The sequence below is a fragment of the Sciurus carolinensis genome, chromosome 7 (genome assembly GCF_902686445.1).
Source record: "Sciurus carolinensis chromosome 7, mSciCar1.2, whole genome shotgun sequence".
Classification (NCBI taxonomy): Eukaryota; Metazoa; Chordata; class Mammalia; order Rodentia; family Sciuridae; genus Sciurus; species Sciurus carolinensis.
In genome coordinates, this window is record NC_062219.1 from 47,830,104 (window position 1) to 47,850,384 (window position 20,281).

Below are 20,281 nucleotides of genomic sequence, written 5' to 3' on the forward strand. Positions count from 1 at the left end.
TAAAATTGAGTGAATAAAATGGGCACATAGAAGACAGTCATAACTTCAATCAGTTCTTGTCAAAATATAAATTCTGAGGATGAGTTAATAAAGAGCAGAATGTTGTATTCTAACATTCCAATCTAAGAAAAAAATGCTGTGCCTCATTGTACCAAAATCTAGACAGTTCTTTTTGGTATATCAGCTAACCATACAATTTTCCCCTTTTTTCAGAAACCACGTGCATGTTTTTTCTTCTGTTGTTTATTAAGCAATGAATTGAGATGGCTGTTAATGTTGTCTCCTTTATATTTTAGGCTCTTGTGACCGAGAATGTCAGGTACATTATTTTTCTTCCTAATACGTAGCATGCCCCGTGCATCCTGACGGTGATGATGACAATATTAGATATTATTAATACTTTGAAAGATCATGTCAGAATATGTACTAGGTCAGTGAAAAAGGAGTCAAGATCTTGATTACTTCTTAATTCTAAAACAATGGTGGTGTTTGTTCATCTTCATTCTCCATTTTAATTTATTTAAATTTCCTTCAGCCAAACCTTCATGACATATGATAGTGTCTATTTCCACTACTCTTATCCCCAAAGCATCTTTACTAAACAGATACAAGATTTCTCATTGGCAACATTAATCATAATCCCCCAAAAGGATTTCCAAAAGCATTTTTACACCAGTAAGCAAATGCATCACTGAAATACAAAGACATCTTTCCTTAGAGTGTGCTTATTTAAAAAGTCAAAACAGTTTCAAAAGTACAACTGTTTTAAATAACTACTTTAAATCTTTAACAATTCAGTTTCTGTTTGGATTATATATTTACTTTAAGAAACCAAATTTTGGGTTGAAATATCTAATTTAGAATGTTTTATTCAAAGTCTATCATGTCTTAACTTATGAATTATACTTGTGATTCTTTCATTTATGCCACATTTTTTCTCCTAGATATCACTTTTCTATATTTGTGATTATATATTTCCAAAAAACAAATCCCAAGAGTACTAAATGTAAAAAACACCAAATGATGTTGAGAAATTTATCAACACCAGTTAGCAAAAGATAAAACTTTATCTTATCAAACCACATGGTGAGAGAACTTTCACTCACACATCTTTTAGACGCACTATAATGATGTTTAGTGCAGAGCTAAAAAATTTCTTTTTTGTGTGGTGCTGGGAATTGAACCCAGGGCCTTGTTTGCAAAGCAAACACTCCACCAACTGAGCTATATCCCCCAGCCCCCAAAGAATTCTAATATATATATATATATCATAGTATATATATATGTGTGTGTGTGTGTATATATATATATATATATATATATATATATATATATAGTGTATATATACATATATAAAATTTTCCTATTATTAAGTGGTTCTTAAGAAAATATCCAAGGTGTGGAGAGAAAGGTACTCTCATACATTGTTGATGGGACTGCAAATTGGTGCAACCCCTATGGAAAGCAACCTTGAGATTCCTTAGAAAACTTGGAATGGAACCACGATTTGACCCAGTTATCCTACTCCTCGGTCTATATCCAAAGGACTTAAAAACAGCATACTATAGTGATACAGTCACTGTTTATAGCAGCTCAACTCACAATAGCCCCACTATGGAAACAACCTAGATGTCCTTCAATGGATGAATGGATAAAGAAAATGTGGTATATATACACAATGGAATATTAGCCATAAAGAAAAACGAAATTATGGCATTTGCCAGTAAATGGACAGAACTAGAGAATATCATGCTAAGTGAAATAAGCCAATCCCCAAAATTCCAAAGGCCAAATGTTCTGTCTAATTTGTGGGTGCTAACTCAAAATAAGGGAGGCTGAGAGGGGAATAAGAGAAATCCACTGGACTAGACAAAGGAAAATGAAGGGAAAGGGGGGGGGGGGACTAGGAAACACAGAATTAATTGGTCATAACTTTCCTAGCCTTGTATTGGTATACACATTATGTAAGACCACAAGAGTGGGACCCTAAATAGAATGAGTTATACTTTATATATGTATATTCAGTCAAAATGAATTCTGTTGTTATGCATAACTGAAAAGAAAAAAGAAAAAGAAAAAAAAAAGAAAATGTCCAAGGAAAAATGAAAATAAAGCTATCATTCTGTTAACTTCCAAGTTTAACTTAACAAGAGAACAGAAAAAAAAAATCTACTTTAAAAACATTAACTCTTACATATTACTTTGGTTCTTTTTGAAATATGTGAAGCAAAAACTAAAACTAATAAAGCACTTTAGAATGAGTACAGAATAATAAATCATTTTACTGACATATCTGACAGATATAGATGATCAGTAAAATGTAGAAGAGGACACTACAGGGAAGGAGAAAAAAATAGTACAGGTGAGGAGGAGTAGATTCCCTTCCATCATTAAGACTGCTGTGCTTGAATCTCAAAGTTCATTCACTGGTGAGCTCTTATACAATACAGGTTTAATACGAAACTGATTTTATGCTGTACCATAAATACCAAAGAGGTATTGTCTAAAATTCACAAAATATGCAAATAAATATCCTTACTTAAGAGAAATTTTAGGCAGAATACAGAGTAGCACAAAATCAAAATGCAAGTTTTGTTTCTGGTCTATGATTTAAAAAAAAAAAAAAAAAGATGTAGAAGACCATCTCTACTGCCCAAAATACAAAAAATATGCGATGGAACTAAAAAACGTACGTTGAAGAAACTACAGAAGATCTGTGAACACAAAAAACATAAGAGAATAAAACAGTAAAAAGCCTTTTTCATATCTTGGATCATATGCTGAGCTTGGAGAACAGGACAACATAGGACAGTCTGCCAGGGAAGAAGAAAACAGATAGACTTTGCATGCATACGTTCCTCTGAGGAGGAACAGGGAGCCCTCTAGCCTACAAGCCTTCAAGGAGTGATTGCCAGTCCAGGGAAGGTTGGGGGCAGAGGGTAATTGCAGGAGACAGGTGGGCAGTGCCATCTGCTTCCTCAGGCTCTTCATGTTAATGCAGCAAAAGGCTTAAGCAGCTGGAGGAAGTGCAGCAAGTGTCCATCAGCACCAGAAAGGACTAAGTGTGGTTGGGTGAAGGTTAAAGAAAAACTCTCTTCCCTGGGCATAAAACAGCTTGGACCTACGATCCCATGTCAATACCAAGTAGAGGTCACCGCTGCTAGGAGAGGGGTAGGAAAGTTCTGCCCAATGTTACATGCAGGTAAAAGGCAGCATTTGGCTGTCACGAGGAGGAGAGCCAGAAATGCTGAAAAATCCCCCAAGCTCCAGGTACATGTAGCCTTCCTGAGACTGAGAAAGAGCCAGAGCAACAGAACTGAGCCCCGCCTCCACCCCTAAAAGAACCAAAGTGAAGGGTGCTAAACAACAGCAGTGTGCTGCTCAGGTGTGTGTGTGTGTGTGTGTGTGTGTGTGTGAACACACCCTTGTGGGATAGATGTGCAGGGAGAGTTGAAAGTTGAGGGTGGAGCAATAATACCCAGGACAGCATCCCTAGGTACTCACACTGGCAGTCCAACATTGCAGGAATTTGAGGCCTATGGTCTACTGAAGGTAGAAAAACCAAGTCCAGCTAAGGTTCTGACTAGCCTAATTCACTCCAAACACTAATAGCCCAAGAGAAGAAGAGGCAAGCCTATTTCAAAGTATAACTACTGGGTATCTCGGTGCCTAATGGTCACAAAATATCTTGTATTCAATCAAAAATTACAAAACTGATACATTAAACAAATGAGCAACTCCCATTTCCACCACAAGCGAATCATTATTTTTTAAAACTTTTTTTAGTTGACAACGGATATCTATCTATCTATCTATCTATCTATCTATCTATCTATCTATCTATCTATCTATCTATGGTACTGAGGATCGAATCAGGGTCTCACACAGGCCAGGCAAGCACACTACCACTGAGCCACAACCCCAGCCCCAAGCAACTCATTATTAAGAGAAAAAGCATTAATTTCTTTCTTTAGTGTTCTGTAGTTCTCATTGTAGAGGTCTTTCACCTCTTTTGTGAGATTGATTTCCAAATATTTTATTTTTTTCGATGCTATTGTGAATGGGGTAGTTTTCCTAACTTCTCTTTCTGAAGACTCATCACTTATGTATAAAAATGCATTGGATTTATGAGCATTGATCTTGTAACCTGCTACTTTACTGAATTCACTTATGAGTTCTAAAAGTTTTATGGTAGAATTTCCGGGTTCCTCTAAATATATAATCATGTCATCAGCGAACAGGGATAGTTTCAGTTCTTCTTTTCCTATTTGTATCCCTTTAATTTCTTTGGTCTGTCTAATTGCTCTGGCTAGAGTTTCAAGGACTATGTTGAATAGAAGTGGTGAAAGAGGGCATCCCTGCCTTGTTCCAGTTTTTAGGGGGAATGCTTTCAGTTTTTCACCATTTAGAATGATATTGGCCATGTACCTTACAGAAATAGAGCAAGCAATTATGAAATTCATCTGAAAGAATAAAAAACCCAGAATAGCTAAAGCAATCCTTAGCAGAAAGAGCGAAGCAGGGGGTATCACAATACCAGATCTTCAACTGTACTACAAAGCAATAGTAACAAAAATGGCATGGTATTGGTACCAAAATAGAAGGTAGATCAAAGGTACAGAATAGAGGACATGGACACAAACCCAAATAAATACAATTTTCTCATACTAGAGAAAGGGGCCAAAAATATGCAATGGAGAAAAGATAGCCTCTTCAACAAATGGTGCTGGGAAAACTGGAAATCCATATGTAACAGAATGAAATTAAACCCCTATTTCTCACCCTGCACAAAAAGCAACTCAAAATGGATCAAGGACCTTGGAGTCAGACCAGAGACCCTTCAGCTTATAGAAGAAAAAGTAGGTCCAAATCTTCAACATGTCGGCTTAGGATCAGACTTCCTTAATAGGACTCACATAGCACAAGAAATAAAAGAAAGAATCAATAACTGGGATAGATTCAAACTAAAAAGCTTTCTCTGAGCAAAGGAAACTATCAGCAACACAAAGAAAGAGCCTACAGAGTGGGAGAAAATCATTGCCATTTATACTTCAGATGGAGCACTAATTTCCAGAATATATAAAGAACTCAAAAAACTCTACACCAAGAATACAAATAATCCAATCAACAAATGGGCTAAGGAAATGAACAGACATGTCACAGAAGAAGATCTACAAACAATCAACAGATATATGAAAAAATGTTCAACATCTCTAGTAATAAGAGAAATGCAAATCAAAACTACCCTAAGATTCCATCTTACCCCAATTAGAATGGTGATTATCAAGAACACAAGCAACAATAGGTGTTGGTGAGGATGTGGGGAAAAAGGTATACTCATACATTGCTGGTGGGGCTGCAAATTAGTGCAGCCACTCTGGAAAGCAGTATGGAGATTCCTCAGAAAGCTTGGAATGGAATCACCATTTGACCCAGCTATCCCACTCCTTGGCCTATACCCAAAGGACTTAAAATCAGCATACTACAGAGATACAGTCACATCAATGTTCATAGCAGCTCAATTCACAATAGCCAGATTGTGGAACCAACCTAGATGTCTTTCAATTGATGAATGGGTAAAGAAACTTTGGTATATATATACAATGGAATATTACTCAGCCATAAAGAAAGATAAAATTATGGCATCTGAAGCAAATGGATGAAATTGGAGAGAATCATGCTAAGTGAGATAAGCCAATGTCAAAAAACCAAAGGACAAATGATCTCGCTGATAAGCGGATGATGACATATAATGGGGGGTGGGAGGGGTTAGCGTTAGGGTTAGGGTTAGATTTAGGGTTAGGGTTAAGGAGGGTGGCAAGAATGGAGGAAGGAAGGACTGTATAGAGGGAAAAGGGGGGTGGAAGGGGTGGGGAGGAAGGAAAAAAATAACAGAATGAATCAAACAACATTACCCTATGTAAATTTATGATTACACAAATGGTATGCCTTTACTCCATGTACAAACAGAGAAACAACATGTATCCCATTTGTGTATAATAAATAAATAAAAAAAAGTTATGGAATCAAAATGCAGTCTGTAAAAATAAAAAAGATTTTAATAAAAAGAAACAAACAACAAAAAAGAAACAGAGAATCAATACAGTTTATTACAAGACAAACTTCTAAGATGTATCTTTAAAGCTACAAAAAAACTCCTATTCTAATATGGTCTATGTAAGGTTATAGGTTAACCAGGTAGATGTTAGCTATGTCTTATGTTAACAGCAGGTTGCAAAAATACATGGTAGAAGTGGAGACTAAGTTGTTCAATAGTGGCAAAATTCAGATTACTGCTTAAACAAAAGTAAGGACAAATGTTTTTAAAAAAAAAAAAGTCTTGGAAACTAGATATAGACCACATCAAGTCTCTGGATAAAAATTCAAGGTAGCTTAAAAAATCCTCATTGAAAATAGTAAAGGGGGGCTGGGGAGATAGCTCAGTCGGTAGAGTGCTTGCTTTGTAAGCACAAGGCCCTGGGTTCGATCTCCAGCACCCAAAAAAAAAAAAAGAAAATAGTAAAGGGAAAATGCCCGGATTCTCTAGTCGATCAAGTCCTCATACAAGTTGTTCTTTTTCATTACTTTTATCATGAAAGAAAGCAAAAATTAGGAACATTTTGTTCACCTAACATTGGCAATATGAATTTTAAATAAACCAGTGGGAGAAATACATTTGCTAGACATCACTCTGTTGCTCTGAACATGCATACCACATTTTGCCTCAGGAGAAAGGGAAAAACTAAGTCCGGTAAACAGTCCAATTAAGCATGTCCATAATGTTTCTAAGAGAAAAATTTGAAAAAAGCATAATTTTTCTTACTCTAGTCAGTACAGTAATCCCCACCTCCCAACCCTGAAAGTGGACTGGATTTGGTGACTTGCTTCCAAAGAATAAAGTATGGAAAGAGGAAAATAGTAACTTTACAGTAGAAAAAACTAGTAAGTGCTATGTTGGTCATAAGCATTACCAGTGATGTCATATTCACAGCTTGTATCCCTGATAGGATGTGATGAGGGTGGCTCTTTCACCCTGCAGAAGTTTTCCCCCAAACCCACAACCCCAGTGTAGTTATGGGAAAAACATCAGACAAACCCAAACAGGGACATTTTACAAAACACTTGGCCAGTGGTCCAAGGCTCTCAAGGTCATGGGAAATAAAAAAAAAAAAAAAAAAAAAATGAATGGAAACTGTCACTGACTCGTAGAGACTAATAAGATGTGATGACTAAATGTAATATGGTATCCTGGATGAGATCCTGGAACAGAAAAAAAGGCCTTAGTGGAAAAACCAGTGGAATCCAAACGAAAACTGGAGATTAGTTAAGAGTAATATCCAAAGTGGGTTTCTTAGTTTTAACGAACGTTAACATCAGAAGAAACTGGGTGAACAAATATACAAAATCTCTCCAGACTGTTTTTATTACTTTTCTGTAAATCTAGGCATCATTCCAAAACAAAAAGTTTATAGCAACAACAAATAACAAAACAATTGTAGGAAAGGAACAGACCAAGAGGGCAGGCTCACCTGTATCTGATTTGTATATGATTTTTCCCACAGTGCAGTGCTCCTCCTAGCCTGAGGAGCACATTCACCCTCCACGGCATTCCTGGGACTACTGCCCAGCTGGAACACTCCACCTGAAGGATGTTCACTGCCCTAGAGGGGACTGATGGAATGTCTATCCCCTCACACTGCATCACTTGAATATTCTGCTCCTTTGTCCAAAAATCACATAGCTGGAAGAAACCTTCAGGGATTTCCCCTTCCAGATGAGTGCCAGGGTTTCAGTTTCAGATTGTAAAATAAGGCAAATATTATAATTTCTTATTTTTTAATCACATTTTTCTAAGTTTCAGGTTTTGTTGCCCTTAAAACAAAATCTGGAGAATGTTGGTGTGCATTTAAAATAAGCAGTAATGAGCAACCACCAACACAGTTACACAATTTATAGTCAAACTCTGTTAGGGGTTGTGGTTTAGACACTAATAGTGTTTTTGATCATTACTTTTAGTATATTGTGTTTAATTTATTTTCATAATGAATTACTGGTAAAAGATGGTAAGTATAAGGACCACACTTTTTTTTTTTTTTGTACCAGGGATTGAAAACCAATTTTGAACTTTAAAAAATCATGGAAGAACATAAAAATGATTAATTCTATAAGTTCATTCCAAAATAATTGCATCTGTGAACTGCATTCATCTAATCAAATTTCTTATGTTAAAAAAAATCAAGATATCTCAAGCTATAACCATGATTTTTATCCTAATTGGTTATCCAAACCTGCAACGTAAAATTGTGCTACACTGCCTACAAATAAAATCTTGAAACATTCTATCTTGCCATTTAGACATCAAACAGAAACAGGGAGAACAGATTTTCCTAGAGCTTAAATTTTAAGAATTTCAAACATCCAGATATTAAAAATGTTTTTGACTATTTTTGATACCTTAAAACACAGAGAAATATCTACAAACACTTTAAAATTTCTCAACAAATGAATTTTCTTACATAAACTGTCACCTGCTACATAGAGAAACAAAAATTTTTAAAGTGTAAATATTACTAAGGATATTATTAATTCACTCTTTTAATAATGCAATATTTAATAATATAAGCAAATTTTAAAATTAAAACCACTTATATACAATAAAAAAAATGAAGAAAATAATTTTCAAAATTTCTCTGAGAGAATCATGGAACCCTATTGAAAGGATTCCCAGACTTACAATAAGTTAAAGAAAATGCTGAACTAGTTCACTATCCTGATTTACAGATTAAAACAAAAACAAAAAGAGTCCACCAAGATTTGTGGATGAAAGTGACATTGTTAGACCAAGAATCTAATTCTCTTTCAACCTTTCAATCTTTCTACATAACCTCTCCTTTAAGATGTTGCAGCTTTCATCTGGCAGACTATCCATCAATAAAATTCCCACCACTAATCAAAATAGGTTAGAAAACTCTCTCACCCTTGGATTTAAGTTTTCCTGTATGTAGAAACCAGATTTACAGGTAACTATTTTTTTTAAAGGCAACTCTTTAAGCACCTCTTCTACATCAAACCTCTAGACTGAGAAATTACATATTAATACAATGGTGCTCCCAAGGTTTCTCTGTACCCTAGTTGTCCAACATGGCCCTACTGTTCCTAATATGACAGTAAGGCTAAAGAACTTAAGAGTGGAGGGTTTTCAAGATGGTGGACTAGAGGGCGGCTGCATTTCATGTTGCTCCAGGATGCAGGATTCAAAAGAGGAGATAGTGAGAGACTTGGGACCAACTCAAAGCCGCCGGGTGATTCTCTCCCTTTGGGGAGGCATCCCGGATGGGGAAGTAGCCCCGGAAAGCAGGAAACTTTATGAAGTAGAGTTGCCCGGCGAGATGCCCCTTCCCCCCACTGGAGCGGTAAACACGGACAACTGGGATCATCGTAGAGGAGGCGGCTCAGCACAGCACTTGGACTCGGAGCAACCACTGGGGCTCCGGGCGGCTGCCTGAGGAGGAGCTGCGTGGTGAGCTGTTTGGACTCAGAGCGACCGCTTCTGAACACCGGGGGGTTGCCCGGAGGAAGAGGAGAAGTGCGGCGGGTCGCTTGGTCTAGGAGTGACTGCATCAGAGCTACAGGCAGTTGCCAGAGGAGGAGCTGCATGGTGAGCTGTTTAGACTCAGAACGACCGCCTCTGAACACCAGGGGGTTGCCCGGAGGAAGAGGAGAAGCTTGGCGGGTCGCTTGGTCTAGGAGTGATTGCAACAGAGCTACAGGCAGTTGCCAGAGGAGGAGGCGAGTGGTGAGTTGTTTGGACTCAAAGCGACTGCTCCTGAACACTGGTGGTCTGCCTGGAGGAGGAGCACGGTGGGTCACTTGGTCTCCGAGTCACCACTCCTGAACACCTGGGGGCTACCCCGAGGAGGAGGAGGAACAGGGCGGGGCACTGGGACTCGGAGTGACTGCCTAGGGCTACGGGCGGTTGGCGGGAGGAGAGGACTCAAAGTGAGTTGCTTGGACTCCTAGTGACTGCGTTGGAACACCGGGCGGCTGTCTGGAGGAAGAGGCGTGTGGCGGGTCTCTGGGTCTCGGAGCTATTGTACGGGGCTCCAGGTGGCGGCTCAGAGAAGGGGCCACATAGCCAGGCGATTAGGTGCAGAGCAGGATCCCAGGATCAAGTGGCTTCTTGGTGGAAGAGTCGCACAGAGACACGCCTAGGGGCGGAGCGAAGTTTCCAGGACTGCGGGCAGATTCTCTGAGGAGAGGCAGCCTAAGGAGACTCGTCTGCGAAGGGTGAGGCTCCCAGGCCCAGGAGGTAGGTACGGGCCCCTGGGAACGTTGCAGAGGAAGACATCCCAGTCCAGGCGGTAGTTGTAGATTGAAGGGAACCTCTAGGAGGGGAACTGACCAGCAAGACCTCCCCACCGGGTGAGTCTTCCCTGCCGGGTGAGGTTTTCCCACAGGGACGGTAAAACCAGAGACACAGCACAAACAGGCCTTGCCTCAGCCCGCAGACTAGTTCCCCTTTGGATGACCATTGGTCAACAAGTGGAGGCACCTCTGCCCACTAGCAGGGAATATACCCCACCTGAGGGTCACCACCCCTAGAGAGGCAGCTTCGTTGGGGAGCACTGCATTATTCCTCCAAGACTTCAGGCTACTGAAGGATAAGAAGGGATATACTAGCAATCTTCAGGGACATTATAAGTCAATAGAGGAAATCTGCAATATCTTAATGATCCACTGATTCCTGAACAATATGAGAAAACAAGGGAAGAAAATGCCCCAAACAAATCTAGATGTTACATCAATAAAATCCAACGACAGCATGGCAGAAGAAATGACAGAAAGGGAGTTCAGAATGTACATAATTAAAATGATCAGGGAAGCAAACGATGAGATGAAAGAGCAAACGCAGGCACTGAATGATGAGATGAAAGAGCAAATGCAGGCATTGAATGATAGCACCAATCGACAGTTAAAAGAGCAAATACGGGAAGCAAAAGATCATTTCAATAAAGAGTTAGAGATACTGAAAAAAAACCAAATAGAATTCCTTGAAATGAAGGAAACAATAAACCAAATTAAGAACTCCATAGAAAGCATAACCAATAGGATAGAACACCTGGAAGACAGAACCTCAGATATTGAAGACAAAATATTTAACCTTGAAAACAAAGTTGAACAAACAGAGAAGATGGTAAGAAATCATGAACAGAATCTACAAGAACTATGGGATATCATGAAAAGGCCAAATTTGAGAATTATTGGGATTGAGGAAGGCTTAGAGAAACAAACCAAAGGAATGAACAATCTATTCAATGAAATAATATCAGAAAATTTCCCAAATCTGAAGAATGAAATGGAAAATCAAGTTCAAGAGGCTTACAGGACTCCAAATACACAAAATTACAACAGACTCACACCAAGGCACATTATAATGAAAATACCCAACATACAAAATAAAGACAGAATTTTAAAGGCTGTGAGAGAAGAGAACCAAATTACATTAAGGGGGAAACCAATACGGATATCAGCAGATTTTTCAATCCAGACCCTAAAAGCTAGAAGGGCCTGGAACAACATTTTTCAAGCTCTGAAAGAAAATGGATGCCAACCAAGAATCTTATACCCAGCAAAACTTACCTTCAAATTTGACGATGAAATAAAATCATTCCATGATAAACAAAAGCTAAAAGAATTTACAAAAAGAAAGCCAGCATTACAGAACATTCTCAGCAAAATATTCCCTGAGGAAGAGATAAAAAACAAAGAAGCAAATCAGCAAAGGGAGGAATTATCCTAAAGGAACTGTCATATAAAGGAGGAACCAAGTTGTGTAAAAATAAATAAATAAATAAAAAAAATATAAAAAATGAACCAAATGACCGGGAATACAAATCATATCTCAATAATAACCCTGAATGTTAATGGCTTGAATTCATCAATCAAAAGACATAGACTGGCAGATTGGATTAAAAAGAAAGATCCAACAATATGTTGCCTGCAAGAGACTCACCTCATAGAAAGAGATACCCATAGACTAAAGGTGAAAGGATGGGGAAAAACATACCAGGCACATGGACTCAGCAAAAAAGCTGGAGTATCCATCCTCATTTCAGATAATGTGGACTTCAAGCCAAAGTTAGTCACAAGGGATAAAGAAGGACATTTCATACTGCTTAAGGGAACCATAAATTAGCAAGATATAACAATCATAAACATCTATGCCCCAAACAGTGGCTCATCCATATATGTCAAACAAATCATTCTCAATTTCAGAAACCAAATAGACCGTAACACAATAATACTAGGTGATTTTAACACGCCTCTCTCACCACTGGACAGATCTTCCAAACAAAAATTGAACAAAGAAACCACAGATCTCAATAACACAATCAATAATTTAGACTTAACAGACATTTATAGAATATACCATCCAACCAAGAGCGAATACACTTTCTTCTCAGCAGCACATGGATCCTTCCTTAAAATAGACCATATATTATGCCACAAAGCTAATGTTAGCAAATACAAGAAGATAGAGACACTACCTTGTATTCTATCAGATCATAATGGATTGAAGTTAGAAATAAATGAAAGAGTAAAAAACAGAAACTACTCCAACACCTGGAGATTAAACAATATGCTATTATATGATGAATGGATAACAGAAGATATTAGGAAGGAAATTAAAAAATTCTTAGAGGTAAATGAGAACAAAGAAACATCATATCAAAATATCTGGGACACTATGAAAGCAGTACTTAGAGGAAAATTTATTTCATGGAGCGCATTTAATAAAAGAAGTAAAACTCAACAAATAAATGACCTAACACTACAGCTCAAAGCCCTAGAAGAAGAAGAACAGACCAACACCAAAAGTAGTAGAAGACAGGAAATAGTTAAACTCAGAGCTGAAATCAACGAAATTGAAACAAAAGAAACAATACAAAAAATTGACAAAATAAATAGTTGGTTCTTCGAAAAAATAAACAAAATTGATAAACCTTTAGCCACACTAACAAAGAGAAGAGAAAACCGAAACCACTAAAATTCGTAATGAACAAGGAAATATCACAAGAGACACGATTGAAATACAAAACATAATTAGAAGCTATTTTGAAAATCTATACTCCAACAAAGTAGAAAATTTCTAAGACATCAACAGGTTTCTAGAGACATATGAATTGCCTAAACTGAACGAGGAGGACATACACAATTTAAATAGACCAATTTCAAGTAATGAAATAGAAGAAGTCATCAAAAGCCTACCAACAAAGAAAAGTCCAGGACCAGATGGGTTCTCAGCCGAGTTCTACAAAACCTTTAAAGAAGAGCTCATTCCAATACTTCTCAAAGTATTCCATAAAATAGAAGAGGAGGGAACCCTCCCAAACTCATTCTATGAAGCCAATATTACCCTGATACCTAAACCAGACAGAGACACATCGAGGAAAGAAAATTTCAGACCAATATCCTTAATGAATATCGACGCAAAAATTCTCAACAAAATTTTAGCAAATCGCATACAAAAACATATTAAAAAGATAGTGCACCATGATCAAGTGGGTTTCATCCCAGGGATGCAAGGTTGGTTCAACATCAGGAAATCAATAAATGTCATTCACCATATCAATAGACTTAAAGTCAAGAATCACATGATTATTTTGATAGATGCAGAAAAAGCATTTGATAAAATACAGCACCCCTTCATGCTCAAAACACTAGAAAAAATAGGGATAGTGGGAACATTCCTTAACATTGTAAAGGCCATCTACGCTAAGCCCATGGCTAATATCATTCTAAATGGTGAAAAACTGAAAGCATTCCCCCTAAAAACTGGAACAAGGCAGGGATGCCCTCTTTCACCACTTCTTTTCAATATCGTCCTTGAAACTCTAGCCAGAGCAATTAGACAGACCAAAGAAATTAAAGGTTTACGAATAGAAAAAGCAGAACTCAAACTATCCCTATTTGCTGATGATATGATTATATACTTAGAGGAACCAGGAAATTCCACCATAAAACTTTTAGAACTCATAAGTGAATTCAGTAAAGTAGCGGGATATAAGATCAATGCACATAAATCTAAGGCATTTTTATACATAAGCGATGAATCTTCAGAAAGAGAAATTAGGAAAACTACTCCATTCATGATAGCATCGAAAAAAATAAAATACTTGGGAATCAATCTCACAAAAGAGGTGAAAGACCTCTACAATGAGAACTACAGAACACTAAAGAAAGAAATTAAAGAAAACCTTAGAAGATGGAAAGATCTCTCACGTTCTTGGATAGGAAGAATTAATATTGTCAAAATGGCCATACTACCAAAAGTGCTATACAGATTCAATGCAATTCCAATTAAAATCCCAATGATGTACCTTACAGAAATAGAACAAGCAATTATGAAATTCATCTGGAAGAATAAAAAACCCAGAATAGCTAAAGTAATCCTTGGCAGAAAGAGTGAAGCAGGGGGTATCGCAATACCAGATCTTCAACTGTACTACAAAGCAATAGTAACAAAAACGGCATGGTATTGGTACCAAAATAGAAAGGTGGATCAATGGTACAGAATAGAGGACACGGACACAAACCCAAATAAATATAATTTTCTCATACTAGAGAAAGGGGCCAAAAATATGCAATGGAGAAAAGATAGCCTCTTCAACAAATGGTGCTGGGAGAATTGGAAATCCATATGCAACAGAATGAAACTAAACCCATATCTCTCACCATGCACGAAAATAAACTCAAAATGGATTAAGGACCTCGGAATCAGACCAGAGACCTTGCATCTTATAGAAGAAAAAGTAGGTCCAGAGCTTCAACATGTCGGCTTAGTACCAGACTTCCTCAACAGGACTCCCATAGCACAAGAAATAAAAGCTAGAATCAATAACTGGGATAGATTCAAACTAAAAAGCTTTCTCTCAGCAAAGGAAACTATCAGCAACACAAAGAAAGAGCCTACAGAGTGGGAGAAAATCTTTGCCAATCATACTTCAGATAGAGCACTAACCTCCAGAATCTATAAAGAACTCAAAAAACTCTACACCAAGAATGCAAATAATCCAATCGACAAATGGGCTAAGGAAATGAATAGCTCCTTCACAGAAGAAGATGTACAAGCAATCAACAAACATATGGAAAAATGTTCAACATCTCTAGTAATAAGAGAAATGCAAATCAAAACCACCCTAAGATTCCATCTCACCCCAATTAGAATGGTGATTATCAAGAATACAAGCAACAACAGGTGTTGGCGAGGATGTGGGGAGAAAGGTACACTCATACATTGCTGGTGGGGCTGCAAATTAGTGCAGCCACTCTGGAAAGCCGTGTGGAGACTCCTTAGAAAACTTGGAATGGAACCACCATTGACCCAGCTATCCCACTCCTTGGCCTATACCCAAAGGACTTAAAATCAGTATATTACAGAGATACAGCCACATCAATGTTCATAGCTGCTCAGTTCACAATAGCCAGATTGTGGAACCAACCTAGATGTCCTTCAATTGATGAATGGATAAAGAAATTGTGGTATATATATACAATGGAATATTACTCAGCCATAAAGAATGATAAAATTATGGCATTTGCAGGCAAATGGATGAAACTGGAGAATATCATGCTAAGTGAGATAAGCCAATCTCAAAAAACCAAAAGAAGAATGATATCACTAATAACTGGATGATGACACATAATGGGGGGTGGGAGGGGTTAGTGTTAGGTTTAGAGTTAGGGTTAGGGAGGAGGGCAAGAATGGAGGAAGGAAGGACTGTATAGAGGGAAAAGAAGGGTGGGATAGGTGGGGGGGGGAAGGGAAAAAATAACAGAATGAATCAATCAACATTACCCTATGTAAATGTATGATTACACAAATGGTATGCCTTTATGCCATGTACAAACAGAGAAACAACATGTATCCCATTTGTTTACAATAAAAAAAAAAAAAGAACTTAAGAGTTCTGGAATAATCCTTAAACTCAAAAGTACAGTACTAATGGCAGAGTAGAAGAGTACATGGAAAGAGAATTCAGCAAAGTTGAATGTGCAATAAACTGTCCCCCTGCTTTTCCACACTGAACCACTTCATTGCCCAAATCCAATCTACTCTTCCCTTCCTGGACCTCCTCACAAAAGCTAGTTATGAAATCTAATTATTATCATCTTCAAAATCATCTTTACTACTACTAATACACAGCATGACACAGTTTTAGGAAATATATTCCAAATTTCTGATAACTAGATGATAAATGACCTTCTGGAAAGGTGTCTATTTGTAATTTCTGGTTGTAAACCCCTTGTACAAAATAATGCCTTTCTAAGTCTGAAAATAATCCACATATTTATTCGATTTTATGACTTACATTCTTCTTAAAATAATAATCTTGGTAAGTAATTAGCAAATAAGCCAAGCGATTACAACATTAAAATATGCAAAATCATAATAGCAGTGACAGTTATATTAACATTTAAATTTATTAATGTATTTAAAAAATCACTTACTAAACACCTACTAGGGGGTCAAGTACTTTGCTGGAGGTAATAGAAAAATAAACATTCACTAATTTAAGGATATTTTAGATCAGTAAAAGGAGACAGATGCAAAGTCATTAGAGATAATGGCTTGGAAATGTCCAAAAACTAACCAAAAATGTTAAGTGCACATTTGAAAAAGCCCACAAATCCCAAGGAGGATAAAGGGGGGAAAAAATGACACCAAGGAACATCAACATAAAAGTCTTAAAACTAAAGGCAAAGGGAAATCAGCAGTCTGAACATAACAGATTACCCTTTAGAAAGCAATGAGACTGAAGATGAACTTTTCAGCATATACTTTGGAAATTAACCAGTAACCTAGACTTCTACCCCTCAAGTCAAAATACAAACACTTTTAGAAAACAAACACCAAATGTACATAATGATTTTTTTTATCATCTCAGTTCAGCTACATAATCATATTTGTTTATCAAACTCGGGGGCTATGCAGCGTAATTACTCAACAATGGCCACAGGCATTGCATTTTCTAAGAAAGCCCTACTTTCCAAGCCACTGAGCACAGATATTATTGATAAACAATTCAGATGAAGTTAAAACTAAACAATTCAGATGAAGTTAAAACTAATGGAAGGCAGACAGCCAATAAAGGAAAGAATATCTATCAATTTCTAAAATGTCGGAATTTCATCAAATGAAATGAGTATAATGAATTGAAATCGAAGTTATATATTTTTCAGTCAGGTACAGAAAGAAAACACTGTTCTTACTTCTATGTGGAAGTTAGAAAGTTGATCTCAAAAAGGAGAGAACAGAATAGTGATCCCCAGAGTTTAGGAGGGGTAGGGCATGGGGGGGACTGGAGGATGGAGGGAGGATAGTTAACAAGTATATGGGGGCAGTGGATAGAAGGAATAACTCCTCATGATCCACACCGCGGTAGAATAACTGTGTTTGACAATTAGTTGAGTATTTCAAAACAGGTAGGAGAGAGGATTCTGAATGCTTCCAACATAAATAACAAATGTCTGAGGTGATAGATGTGCCAATTACTCTGCTTTGATCATTATACATTGAATATACATATTGAAATGTCACAGTTTCCCACACATATGTACAATTAACTACTAGGTATCAGTTAAAAATAAAAATTATATATTTTGTAGGTTTTCATTTGAAATAATTTTACAAATGCTTTTAAAGTCAAAGTACATTGCTTTTATGCCTGATACATTTTGATGCACACATCATTAGCAGTGATCAAATATGACAAAAAGATTATTCTAAGGCAACGGAATGTCCTGAGTAGTCTTAAGTGTGATCTAATCTTGAAACCAAGTCATTCCTCAACCATCCTTTCTAAGTTTCACATCCTAGAATACAATTGTGCACATAGTGGATCCCCCATAAACAACTAATAAGCAAAATTCAGATAGCCAAGAAAGGCAAGATACTTCTCCAGATCAATTAAAGAAAAAGAAAAAGAAAATTCTAAGTTCAGGATGTTTAAGAATTTCTGTCCTTTCATCTTCAAATAGAAATCACTTCAGGAAACCGTTTTTATCTTTTACATAATTTAAGGAACTATGAGATTAAAAAACAAAAACGAAAACGAAAGAAGTTCCCTTCAAAAATTTAGTAGAAATTTCCCATAGATTTAGAATGCAAGTGAACTCCTCTCCAAAAGAGTGTTTGCTATTTAGCATAACAGCATGTAGAAAAGGGCACCAGGGTGGTGTGAGCTCCAGGGGGCATAAAGAAAGCCCAGGTTCTGGCAACCTGAGAAGTTAACTATTCACAGGATGTCAAGGTCATCTGACATTCACTGGTGAAAAACAGTCTCCAACCTTTAGGACATTCTCTAATGTATGGCACATTTTAACTTGGTGGCAATGAGGAACAAAGGAATGGGCAGAAATAAATGAATAATCATATATGTGTAAACTGCCAAATAAGGAGGAAAAAGCATTGTGATGAAAAAATGAATAAGATTCTTAATTTGATAATAAGTAGCTTTTCTTTCTTTATATAAAAATGTTAGGTTTCTGTGTTTTGATAAGAAAAGAGCTGTTAATTTTTTAAAAGGGATCATATAGAATAAAATCAATAAAGCTACAAAAAAGTCATATATAATTAAATGTTTTAAAAAAACATTGCTGATTCCATAGCAATGGCATAAGGAGACACTCTTCTGTGGGAACTCCCTAATATTGCTGGTTAGTAGGTAGACATGATGCACATAACAGTTAGATTTAATAATTAAAACTACTGAAGAATTTGTTTTTGAACCATCCCAATGCAAGTGCTCATGCCAAGGTGTCATTCCATTCTTGCATTAACACATGGGATCAAATAAGTGAAATTCCCCAATCCCCATCCACATCTCAAAAAGTCACTGACTGCTGGAAAACAACAGAAATTTATTCTCTCCTGGAAATGAATCAGAAGGCAGACCATCATTCAGTAGCCAGCATATGATTCAGCAGAGCTTTGTATAAAAAGTATAAAGTTCAAAAAACAACCCAAAAGGGCTCTTGGAAGTAGAGGACGGTCTCACCCTTCCTGGAATCACTACCGAGAGAGCATCTATGAATTTCTGACTGTGTGTTACAGAAGAGCACACCAGCATGACAGAGTTTTGACTTTTACAGAGCAACCAACAGCAAGCACTTAGGGACTCTCAGCAAATACAGGTAGGAGAAATGCAAACGTGCAATAGGCTTATATGTCAAAAAATGTGCATAGATGAAAAAGAGGGCATGAGCACTAGCTGTGACTATTTAAACAACTTTTCAGAAGGGATAAGATGTATTTAAAGAAACTAGGATGCTTTTTTCCATGTCTCATAGGATTGCTAGGTTTATATCATCTTCTTGTCTTCACTAAGCAATGCTTAAATAAAAAGCAAATCATTTACAAACTACTTTTTTTTTTTTCTGGATTTGAAGAGAAGGTGGAGTCCGTCATTTAAATAGGAGGAGGAAAGTATCCATGTAGATGCACAGAACAATAAAGTTATTGTTTGAAATTTCCCGTCTTTAACGAGGTATTGCTCTAATACCATCATATTGGCACTCATTTTTAGAATAAACATCTCCCAATAAGAGAGACTCGATATTGTTAACTGCAGGGCTATTATGTAATAAAAACCACAGTAGAGTAATTTGAACTCATTGTAGCTACTGAAAGTAGAAAGTTCTTACAAAATTAAGAGGAATTGTCTTCTTTTGAGAGCTCCAGCTGCCAACTTTTTATCTTTTCAAAGGGAAATGTCTAAGAGAAGATGGGAAGCAAAGACTGGAAACAAAAGTACAAAAATATGAAAAATATGTTTTTCATTTTCCTGCATGTTCTTGTAACCCATGCAAGGCACTTAAGTCTTTTTATTTTAATTTAACTAACAGTAGTCTAAAACAGTCTGAAGGTGTCTGGAAGGAGCCTCAATAGGTAGGTCAGGTCAGTTATAGGTCTTGTTATCAGTTTATGATTTGCCCCTTAAAGTCTCTGGGAACCGATGTGCATTTTGCCTTTTAACTTAGATCCAAAACTTCAATGTACTAATTTAGTTCAACACTTTCTATTTCATTTTGTTAAAAAAAAAAAAAAAATCCAAATTCTGGGAGGGCAGGGAGATTTCTCCTCTGTGGTTTCATGTGCTTTTTGTTATGGTCTACTGAAAATGAATAACTTAAAAAAATGCAGTTTTACATACACTTGATCCCCCATTGGACTCAAATCCCTTCAACAATGCATCTTAATATTTTCTGAATTTAAAAA

At 37.0% G+C, this 20,281-nt stretch overlaps 2 protein-coding genes across 3 annotated transcripts in view; one reads left to right on the forward strand and one right to left on the reverse strand.

Moving 5' to 3' along the window:
- Nt5dc1 (5'-nucleotidase domain containing 1) overlaps positions 1-20,281 on the reverse strand; it is a 132,484-nt gene that overhangs the window by 61,498 nt on the left and 50,705 nt on the right. The window lies entirely within an intron of this gene.
- Positions 19,075-20,281, forward strand: part of Col10a1 (collagen type X alpha 1 chain) — a 35,479-nt gene continuing 34,272 nt past the window's right edge. Inside the window, exon 1 of the mRNA XM_047559299.1 lies at positions 19,075-19,197. The gene's annotated coding sequence lies outside the window, so the exon portion shown is untranslated. The remainder of the gene's footprint in view (positions 19,198-20,281) is intronic.